This window comes from Sesamum indicum, linkage group LG5 (genome assembly GCF_026168435.1).
Source record: "Sesamum indicum cultivar Baizhima isolate 11 linkage group LG5, ASM2616843v1, whole genome shotgun sequence".
Taxonomy (NCBI): domain Eukaryota; kingdom Viridiplantae; phylum Streptophyta; class Magnoliopsida; order Lamiales; family Pedaliaceae; genus Sesamum; species Sesamum indicum.
The window spans coordinates 20,657,362-20,669,410 of NC_142661.1; the positions used below are offsets into that span (position 1 = coordinate 20,657,362).

A 12,049-nucleotide genomic window follows, 5' to 3' on the forward strand; every position below is an offset into this window, starting at 1 on the left:
TATATATTGAATTAGATTTTTTTCTAAGATTTATTATTATATTATCATCTTATATATTCAAATTCAAAATAATAACTTTGTTAAATCAATGAACATATTCAAAGTAAATAAAAAAACAAAGCACTACTATTATGAAAAGGAGACAAACCACCTACAATCATAAAATTTGAACTCACGTTCTCGTAATAGTAAACTTTCAAATTACAAACTCAATAATTTTAACAAGTATGTTGATTTTGACTAGTAAACAATTTTTTTCACAAGTTATTGTTAATTATAATCAAATTTATAAAAATAAAATAATATTTTACACAAACATGGACCGTCCCCAATCATCTATATCTATACTATATATAATTGAAAAACACATTATCAGTATTTTTAATTTATTGGTATGTTATTATTTTTAAAAAAATTAAATAATTATTTTTAATTTCTCCAATCATCATAACTTTTTAATAACTATCCTTTTTTTTTTAATATTCATTATTATTATCGACTGCCATTATTTTATAAATACCTACTTCGCATTCACATTGAGTGTGGCCGATCTACCTAATTTTATTAATAAAGTGTAAACACTTTAAATAACCTCATTTGTGTGTTTTAAAGACAAGGATTAAATAAATATCGAATACATATATAAAATGATTAAATTGAGCTGATTCAGAAAATTAATGTGAAATAAGTTTGTTGTTGTGTATGTATCTCTAGTATTTACATTCTTTTTTCATAATAGCGAAAGTGGTCGTCCAACTTTGGCTTCATTGTCATAGTAAGTACATACCTGGTTCTGGAGCGGAGGATATTTCTTTATCAGTACCAACTACATAGACTGACATGGCAACAGCCTGTCACCCAGCGACACACCCTACTCCGCGCATCAAGACAAACATCAGTAAATCGACGTTGTCTTTACAGGAGGGGTAGCGGCGTAATACACGCGTAACCTTCCCATTGGTTTATTGCCCAACTGTTTGTGTAGTCATTTCCTCATATAATCACAACCCGACCTAACCCAACGGTCACTATATGTTTGTGTAGTCTTTACAGGTATGTGTTTGAAATCTCACTATTTTTTTATTTTTATTTTTTGGCTTTTTGATTTGATAAGAAGTCACACTAGTTTGATCTCTCCACAAATAATCATAAAACCCTCCTAACATAATCAACTTCTTTTCATAAGGTTCTTCCTTGTATTTTCGCTTGAAACAAGAAGGGCAGGCATCCAAAGGGAGGAGAATATTCTGGTGATGTTTCTGGATTAATTGGGATCGGGAGAGTATTGAAGAGTCGCTGTCTGTTGCCGTTTTCTCAATGGATTCCGGAATATTCTGAAAATCCTTTTTGCAGCGCCCTCCTATCGGAGACGGATGCCACTGTTTCATTGATAATGGAAGACGATGCTTGGTCCTGCGTTGTCTTTTTATCCAGATCGTGGCTTGTTTTGGTAAGATTTATTACTTTATGTTTCATAAGGTTTTATGTGTATGGGCTTTATATATGGTTAATTACACTCAAGTATGGTGATATGAGGAAGAGCAAGAACGCTCTAAATAATAAATTGACGTGGGAAAGAGGAAGCTGTAATGATTTTTCCATTTAACAGAGATTACATGGGAGAAAGAAAATTTGGAGCGGATGCAAGTGCAAGAAAATCCACAGCTACTGCGGTTATAACACATTTAATGTTATTGGGACTTGTTGGATTCTTTATTAGTGGTTTTTGCTGAATTTGGAAATATGCTTGGAGTCCATGAGGCCTGAATGGATTGACAAGGTTGAGTTAGGAGCTTATGGGTTTCGAGTCTCACGAATGTGTTTGTATGTCTACTTCTAAAGTAGTTTTGTAATGGTGTAGCTTGAGAATTGCAGAAATTTAAAATAAGGAACAAGAACGGGAGGTGAGAAGTGAAGAAGAACAGAGAGATGGGGAAGAAAACTGAAGACTATTTTCATTAATGCCGTCTTCTCTTACAATCCGTAGCTTTTACATGGAAATGGAGACAAAAACTCTAAACAATAAAGCTGAAATTACAATTAAAATTGCAGAAACAAAAAGACTGTGAATTGTCCTTGCTTTCATCTCATTGGTAGCTCGTCTTCTTCATAAGGACGCAAAAAAAAGAAACAGCAACTCTACACCCATTCTAGTCAGGCAAGCTCTCGACTGTACACGTGGCATCTGTCGGCACATTTTTGGAAGCGGCTTCAGACAAAATCTGCCAATTGCAGGCATGCCCTATTTCGCATCAAAACAACGACGCATCGAGCTAGGGCACTTTTAAATTTCCCCCAATTTGAGCCCTCCTTCGATCGCACGGCTCACATTTAAACTCCCCATCGAACGGCTCTCCCTTAAAGTCATGTTTTGAGCTGAAAATGCGACATTTATCCTTCCTTTTTCAGATCCTTGCACCCAAGGATCCAAGTCTGGAAACTCGGCAGCGATTTCATGGTAGTATTCCCAGGTAGGTAGCTTGGACAGTGGATGGGTGAGACCACTGAGTCAACACTTGGGGGACGCCTACATTGTTCCTAGGGACCAAACACCGTGCAAGAATGGCAACTAGAAAAACTTTAAGAACTTCGTCCTCAAACTCTGGCAAAATTACAGAGGGAAAATACTTTGATCCCACCTTCTTCTTTAACAATGGAACGTGGAAAACAGAGTGTATTTTAGAGCTTGGGGTAACTCCAGCTTGTAGACAACCTTACCCACTCGCTCAAGTCACCTTGTATGGTCCAAAATACTTGGCATACGGTTTCAATTTCTTTGTAAGAGACACAGAGGTCTGTCTGTAAGGTTGCAGTTTCAAAAAGACTTCATCACCGACCTCAAATTCTCTTTTAGTCCGCCTTTTATCAACATAATTCTTCATTCTCTGTTGAACCTGATGAAGGTTATCCTTTAGGAACTGAAGTGTTTTGACCCTCTCTTGCATCTTTACTTTTGATCTTACTTTAGAACAATTCAATCATATTTATGGTTTGGCTGCCGGGGATGAACGACTGGAACCCATTGAGTTGAACCCCAAAGCTTTTTCGTTGTTTTTGACTAGATAATTTTCCTACAATGCCACTCGTTCTAAATCCTCTGGTATTTTGAACCCTTGCTTCCATCACATGCATCGTGTACTTTCTCATACACTATTTGGTAGGGGTGGTAGTGAAGGAAATATATGTCGGTCTGAAATGTTTATTATGTGGTTTATAGTGGAAAATTTTAATGATGACACAAGATCACTCTTAGTTTGACAGTCCGCGAAAGTGACATTTTGATGCTGGAACCATTGTGCTTGGAGATTTGTGACTCCAATTGCTGTAAACCTTGGCATCCTTTGCGCAATTTGGAGCGAGCCCAAGGCAGCAAACGACAACTGCTATCACTTAAGACAAAAGGACTCCAAGGACAGGACACCATCCCTTTTTCAAACTTGAGGCTCACCACGATTTAAAATCGAGGACAATTGGCTAATTAGGCCTCTACCGGATGAGGACGAGCCCACTTATGAACACCTCCTAGGCCCATGAAGCAGGCGGCCCATCCCAAAACTAATGTTTGCGTGCTTCTTCCTTCACTGATGAAACTATTGAAGACATACTCAAGGAACAACGCTGGTTGAGGGAAGAACAAGCATGTTAGAGAGCCGTGATCTTCGATGTCTCCCCGGTGATGCAAGCCATTATTGAGGAACATACTTGAGGAAATATTTTGGCCATACGCCAGGAACGATGTTGGTTGAGGGAAGCACAAGTGCGTCAGAGGAGCCACGACCAAATGGACGAGCCATGAGAGTTATTTGATCTAATTGATTAGATTTCAAGACTTTGTGTCATCGCAGTGTGACGTGATGGCAGAGCAGTGAAATGTCCACTTCTGGGACATGGTCTACTTTATGGCATCTTGGACCAGAAGCGATTGTATCTTCCAATTCTTGTTATTGTCTATGTTTCATTGTTTGAACTTGATGCTATGCCTACTTTTTGAGGCTCTTATGGGTTTTTTCATTCTTTCTTGGCTTTTTTGGACGTAAAACAATGGAAACTCTTTCAGTCCCTGTTCTTGCATGCTATGGTTGTGCTTAATACTGTAGGGAATAACCCTCCAGTGGTATTTCTTTCAAATAATAGCCTATCAACTATTACAGATGAACGGAGTACGAAACTCCTCAATATTACAGGCCAAAAGAATAACAAATATTACAGAACAGAATATAACAAAGAAACAGAAGAAATAGAACAACGAATCAACTGTTTGGATGTGGCTCAGGAGATAGAGCCAGATCCAATCTTAAAGGGACACGGTCACAAATACCGTACCCAACCACACACGGCAAGCCCTCACGGTTGCTCCACAACACTCGGCACCCAACCAAGACCCGAACACAAAGATCGGACACTCTTACTTCACACAGAACACTCTCACAGTAGATATCACGAAGAACACGAGTAGAAAACAGATTTCCTTTTTCGGCCGAGAGATTTAGGGGAAATGAGACCTCCGTATATATAGGCTAGAAATCATCCGGAGATATAGTTTGTTAGGCGGTTTCGGCGGTTTCCTAAGAGCCATTAGGTTGGCCCTTAGAAACCGCCGGAAACAGACGGGAGAGGAAGACCGAACGGACATCTCGGTTTAGAGAGAGAGAGAAGGAAGAAGCGGCGGAACCGAATGAAGAGAGAGAGAGAACTGATTAGGGTTTGAGGATAAGGGGGTACATATATAAGTCAAACCGGGTCGGGCAGAGTGGAGCGGGTCGGGTACCGGGTTGGGGCCTCCAGGTGGTAATGGGCTTGATGTGGGTGGGCTTCCGGATTTGGGCCACTTTTTCTAACATACCCCACCTTGGACCAAATACCCAATGGTATAGGTCAGGGGTTTTTGGATCTGGTTTTCTCATCATTGCCAATAAATACTCCAAAGTTGTACCTGCAATATAAACAGCACTAAACAGTACAGAGGTATCAGTCAGGATTTAATAAGAGTATTTTTAAGCACTTACAGAATTTTTCGGTAGGCAAGCACTTTGTACCCATGTCTGCAGGATTTTCATCTGAGCTAATCTTTTCTAATTTTATCTCATTTTTTCCGACAATGTCACGAATGAAATGATACCTGACATCTATATGTTTTGTCCTATCATGAAAGACGGGATTTTTACATAGCTGAATTGCTGATTGACTATCAGAGAAAATCACAGGTTTTTCTTTTAAGAAACCAATTTCATTTAGAAGCCCACTAAGCCATAGAGCTTCTTTAAAAGCCTCTGTTGTAGCAATGTACTCAGCTTCAGTTGTAGATAAAGCAACAATATGTTGAAGTTGGGATTTCCAACTAATGCATGAATTGCAAAATGTGAACATGTAGGATGTAGTGGATTTACGGCTGTCCCTATCATTAGCATAATTCGAATCTACATAACCAATGAGATGTGCATGCGCAGAATGTTTTGAAAATTTAATACCAACATTTTCAGATCCACGCAAATATCTAAGTAGCCATTTTAATGCTTCCCAATGAGGGGGGCCAGGATTTGACATATATCTACTCAAGCAACTGATGGCATAGGCAACATCAGGTCTAGTGCATACCATTAGGAACATAATAGAGCCAATCACATTAGAGTAGGGGATCTTACTCATTTTTTGCATATCATTTTCAGATTGGGGACATTGACTTTTACTAAGTTGAAAATGAGCAGCCAAAGGAACAGCAGTGGGTTTCGAATTTTCCATAGAAAACTTTTTGAGGATAGCCAAAAGATACGTTTTCTGGTTTAAGAGAATAGAAGAAGTTTTTCTGTCCCTAATAATGCTCATGCCGAGAATCTGTTTTGCATTTCCAAGGTCTTTCATTTCAAAGGTTTTGCATAGATCATTTTGAAGACAATGGATAAGATGTAAGCTAGGACTTGCAATTAGCATGTCATCAACATATAGTACTAAGAAAATCGGAGTAGTATCAACATATTTAAAATAGAGGCAGTGATCATAGTTACTCCTAGAGAAACTTAAAGACAGCATAAATTCATCAAACTTTTTATTCCATTGACGAGGTGATTGTTTCAAGCCATATAAAGATTTTTTCAGTAAACATACGTGGTCAGGCTTAGAAGTATCAGAAAAACCAAAAGGTTGATACATGTAGATATTTTCATCTAGGTCACCATGCAGGAATGCAGTTTTCACATCCATCTGTTTTAATTCCCAATCATGAAAGGCAGTAAGAGCAAGTATAATCCTGACAGTAGTGTATTTGACAACAGGTGAGAAAATTTCATTATAGTCTATGCCTTCTTTTTGAGTGAAGCCCTTAGCAACTAATCTAGCTTTGTATTTTATGGGGTTTTCTTGCTTTATCTTGAACAGCCATTTACAATCAACGATGGAAGCGTTTTTGGGTTTAGGAACTAGGATCCAAGTTTTGTTGTCTTTTAAAGATTTCATTTCTTCATTCATCGCCTTTAGCCATTTGTCAGATTTTAAGGCTTCTTCGACACTAGATGGTTCTCCTAGTTCGATGTTCAAGCTTGTGTGAAAATCCCTAAGTCTTGAAGGTATCCTAGTTTGTCTTCTATCCCTATCTCTAGCAAGTTGGTAATTATCGAGGGGATTTGGTGGAGGGTTTGTGACTCCTATGTTTTCCTGATTTTCTATATTTTGTTCTTGGTTGTCGCTTAATTCCTCCCCTTCTTGGTTATCCTCTAGGTCTACTTTATTAAAAGTGGTTTCTTGTTCTATGGGTTTGGTTCTAGCTAAACAAGGCATTTCATTTTCGTTAAAAGTAACATCTCGACTAATTAACACCTTAAAACCAGGTTGACACCTAACCCATAATCTATAGCCTTTTACACCTTCAGGATAACCAATAAAAATACATTTAAGGGATCTAGGTTCAAGTTTATCACTATTTTGATGAACAAAAGCAGAACATCCAAACACGCGCAAACCAGATAAATCAGGCAGTTTTCCATTCCATATAAAATCAGGAGTTTTACCAAATAAGGGCACAGAAGGAGACAAGTTTATGAGATGTGCAGCAGTTAAGACAGCTTCACCCCAAAAAGATTTAGGTAAACCAGAACTGATTAACAGGCATCTAACTTTTTCAAGTAAAGTGCGATTCATGCGTTCAGCTACCCCATTTTGTTGAGGGGTATAAGGATTAGTCTTATGCCTTTTTATGCCAAATTTGTCACACATTTCAGAAAACTGTTGATTACAAAACTCTAATCCGTTATCAGTCCTAAGGGATTTTAATTTCTTACTAGTTTGATTTTCAACAAAGATTTTCCATTTTTCGAACTTATCGAAGACTTCAGATTTATGTTTCATCAGAAAAACAAACACTTTACGAGAGTAGTTATCAATAATTGACAAAAAATATCGATTACCACCATGGGTGGGCACATTTGAAGGACCCCACACATCCGCATGAACATAATCTAAGATGCAAGTAGACATAGATGGGTTTGGGGATGGGGATGTAGGAAAATGGACTCTATGATGCTTTCCCATAATACATTCATCACAAAATTCTAATTTTCCAAGACAGTCATTCAAAATTCCATCTTTTCTCAAAAAATCCAGTCCCTTCATGCTGATGTGACCAAGCCTTTTATGCCAAAGATTGGTTTTATTGTTTTCAAGAGCAGAAGCAGCAATATTTTCATATGTAGCAGTGCAAATATACAAATTTCGTTTTCGTTCAGCTTTAAAAACGACTAAGGATCCTTTCATCACTTTCATTATGCCCTTGCCCCATCTACCTTCTAATCCCTCTTCCTCTAATGCAGCACATGATATCAAGTTATGACTTAAGTCAGGGACATACCTGACATTTTTCAAAATCATTTTATATCCTTCCTCAAAACATAACGAAATGTCACCCAGACCTTTTATTTCGCATTTTTTCTCATTAGCCATGGACACAAAGCCAACATGCTCATATCTCAAATTAGAAAAAATGTCTTTGAAAGGACTCATATGAAATGTGCAGCCAGAATCAATCAACCATTCATTCATGTCAAAGGAATTTACAGAGTTCACTTCATACACAGTAAAAACTTCCCCATTTGATTCAATAGTCACATTATTGGTTCTGTCTTTATCATCATAATTTCTGTCCTTGTTTTCACGTCTAGGTTTTCTGCAGTCTTTTATATAATGGCCTTTTATTCCACAATTATAACACCGTCTATCTTTTATCTTATCATTTTTAAGGCTGGTTTCTCTTGACCTAGACTTACTCCTACTATAGTTATTTCTACTTCTACTTCTACTATTATATCTAGGATTAAAATTCCTAAACTTAGTCCTACCTCTGACAGCATTTATCTCATATTGGTTCTGACTGGGTTTATTAACCTTAAGGTCTAATTCTTTACTTTTTAAACCATTTACTACTGTTTCTAGATTGACACTATCTCTTCCATACTTAATGGCAGCCTTAACATCTGAGTAGGATTCGGGTATGGCATTCAAAAGTACTATGGGGGAATACTCATCTATATATTTATCACCAGTGAGTTTAATATCTTGAATGAGTTTAGTGAAGTCATCTAAGTTTTCATCAATGTTTTTAGACAGATCGAGTTTATATCTGAAGAATTTTTCTAGCAAGAATAGTTTGTTAGGCAATGAGATTTCAGTGTATAATTCTTCTAATTTGTCCCATAAGGCTTTTGAGGATTCTAATTTACCTACTTTTCGTAAAACAGTATCAGAAAGATTTAACATAATAGAAGAATATGCAAATTCATCGTTTTCTTGCTTCTTTTCTTCAGAAATGGTTTCAACATACCTACCATCTATAGCTTTGAAAACTTTTTGTTGAATGAGTATGCCTTTCATTTTTTGTTGCCAAATCGAGAAATCGGTTTTTCCGTCAAACGGTTGAAGGCTGTAACCAGCCATTTTTGAAAAAACAGTTTTGGAAAAATTCGTTCGGTTTTGAAAGAAACACGACAGCAAGAAAAATTTTAAAGAAGCAGATTTTTGGGGCAATAATCAGAAAACACAATTTACAGTAGCAACTACCGAATAACAGCAATTAAGGTACTCAGATTTCAACCTAAATCAGCAGAGTGTACAACAGAAGAAACTAACAGTAGTCGATGAATGTATGAGAAAAATAAACCTCAGAAATATCACACAGGTTTCCAAGATAAATGCAGTTAAGAACAACAACAGCAATTATCAGAAATCACAGGTATCGAAAACAAATGTCAACAGTAAATAGCAGATTTAGCACAAGCCGGGGCTCACCAGCCTGAGTCCCGTCTAGATACCCGACGACCTCAGGGGTCCGGCCAAGAGGGATATCAGGGGGTTTTTGCCGCGGTAAACAGGGATAGTAACAGGGTAAGCAGTATAAACGTAATATAAAACTGTAAACAGAATGAGCGAGAAATAAAAAAACCAGAGGAGGGGTTTATCGAATGTTACCGCCACCAAGGATCACCACGGGTCAGAGATGCTGGCTCTGATACCACTGTAGGGAATAACCCTCCAGTGGTATTTCTTTCAAATAATAGCCTATCAACTATTACAGATGAACGGAGTACGAAACTCCTCAATATTACAGGCCAAAAGAATAACAAATATTACAGAACAGAATATAACAAAGAAACAGAAGAAATAGAACAACGAATCAACTGTTTGGATGTGGCTCAGGAGATAGAGCCAGATCCAATCTTAAAGGGACACGGTCACAAATACCGTACCCAACCACACACGGCAAGCCCTCACGGTTGCTCCACAACACTCGGCACCCAACCAAGACCCGAACACAAAGATCGGACACTCTTACTTCACACAGAACACTCTCACAGTAGATATCACGAAGAACACGAGTAGAAAACAGATTTCCTTTTTCGGCCGAGAGATTTAGGGGAAATGAGACCTCCGTATATATAGGCTAGAAATCATCCGGAGATATAGTTTGTTAGGCGGTTTCGGCGGTTTCCTAAGAGCCATTAGGTTGGCCCTTAGAAACCGCCGGAAACAGACGGGAGAGGAAGACCGAACGGACATCTCGGTTTAGAGAGAGAGAGAAGGAAGAAGCGGCGGAACCGAATGAAGAGAGAGAGAGAACTGATTAGGGTTTGAGGATAAGGGGGTACATATATAAGTCAAACCGGGTCGGGCAGAGTGGAGCGGGTCGGGTACCGGGTTGGGGCCTCCAGGTGGTAATGGGCTTGATGTGGGTGGGCTTCCGGATTTGGGCCACTTTTTCTAACAAATACTGCATCATTAAGATTTCCATGAAGAATTATAAGATGACTACAGAGCCTCAGTTCTTATGAACTTCTCTGCTTATTGTACTATAAAATGGATATGCCTCAGAAGACATGCCTGGTTTACTAAATTATCTAAGGATTCTAATTTGGAAACATGGTCCGTGTCAGGTGTAAGAAAAGGTCTGCAATGACCCTCAATTCCCTCCCTCTCTCTGTTTTTTCCCTGTCACTAGTTGTAATCAGGTAAGTACTCTGCTGAACTAATTCAGGCATAATCCCTTTCCTTCAGCTAAATTCTTTTATGGTACTGTATTCTTTTTGTGCCCGCATGCAGGAGCTGTCGGTGGAGGAAGGTAGATGCAAGTTTAATTATCCCACGTTTAGTGCAAGCGATGTGAACTATAATAAATGTCTCACCTTTTCTCAACCAGTAACAACATCTCGCGATTGTCTATACTGCTCAACTTTCCGAAATATCTTCTGTTGCCAAGACTTTTCCAAATCTTTGTATGGTTGGAGCTGCATATGATTGATTAGAGATGCTGATAAAAGCTACATGATGTCCTTTCGGTTAAGTTGCTGGGTCGCTTTCTCTGTATGAAAAACTGACTTGCCAGCCTAGCGTAGTAATGAGATTGTGGGCACTCAAATTCAAATCAGTAACCTGTCTCATCTTTTAATTGTTGTTATCATGAAGTTGAGATAGCGCTCTGTTGTCGTTCATGTCTCTTGCTTTTACCTGAATTTCTGTCAGATCTATCTTTATGTATTTGATAATTAATTTTGTACTGGATAATATTGGTATTACAGAGAAACAGACAGGAGCTAGACAATCAAATTCTATCTAAATTCACATCACCCATGCAGTGCATTTTGGAACTTGAACAAAATGCATGTACGTGTTTCATTTGCAGAGTTTCTGCAATAATAGTAGAAAGTAATGGCTTTCAATTTCAAAGGGACTCGAAAACTTTGTGCTCCCTCTTCCTCCGCGTATGCTTGTGATTACTGCTGGGAATACCCATCAACACTTGGGCCTGTTTTCGCATAATCATGAAGTGGACCCTGTTGTTCTTGTGGTAATTGAACATTATGTAAGCTATCAGCCTGCTTCAAAAGATGCAAATTTCTTCAGATTGGTCGGGCCAACCTTTTTTTTTGTTTTTTTTGAGTAAATGGGTTTGGGGGTCGTGAGCAATCTTGGTTTTCCTTTAAAATAGTAATGTCAATTCAACGAATTGATTGATAACGATAGGACCCACCAACTATTTTCAACAGTGTTTTCAAATCCAAATTATTACCTTGTTGCGGATTAATTTTTGTTCTTGAGGTTGAATGTAACTAAACTTATCATCCCCACTTTGTTAGGCATATCATATAAAAATTATTGCAATTAATCCCCCCACCCACACACTTTTATTTTTGGTCCATGGAATGGATATTATAACAAGTGGGAGTGGATGAGAGTGATACTCTTCTATCAGTGCTTTTAGGAGCACAAATGAAATTAATTTTTCCAAACCCTGACAAGGAAAAGAAAGAAAAAGAAAATGACTTATAAATAAAATCTATGGGAAAACTCAAATTGCGTGGTGCTTGGATGAATGTAGTCTATACATTGTTGTGAACGTCCAAACTCAGAGCATAAAGATTCGCTAGGAATATCCCTGGATACACTTTTTCCTTATTTCTTCCAATCTTGACGGACCCTTTAGCAATTTCAGCAAATCTTTCATGGAGTTTAAAAGGGGCGAGAGGCAGCTGAACTTTGCAGCTCATCCCTTGCAAGCCGGATCATTGAAGAC

At 38.2% G+C, this 12,049-nt stretch overlaps 1 long non-coding RNA gene across 1 annotated transcript; it reads left to right on the forward strand.

Moving 5' to 3' along the window:
- The first annotated feature begins 1,060 nt into the window (after positions 1-1,060).
- Positions 1,061-11,190, forward strand: LOC110011988 (uncharacterized). Its single transcript, XR_016065636.1, has 3 exons — positions 1,061-1,450; positions 10,413-10,487; positions 10,579-11,190. It is a non-coding gene; the product is annotated as an uncharacterized LOC110011988 (long non-coding RNA).
- The last annotated feature ends 859 nt before the right edge of the window (positions 11,191-12,049 follow it).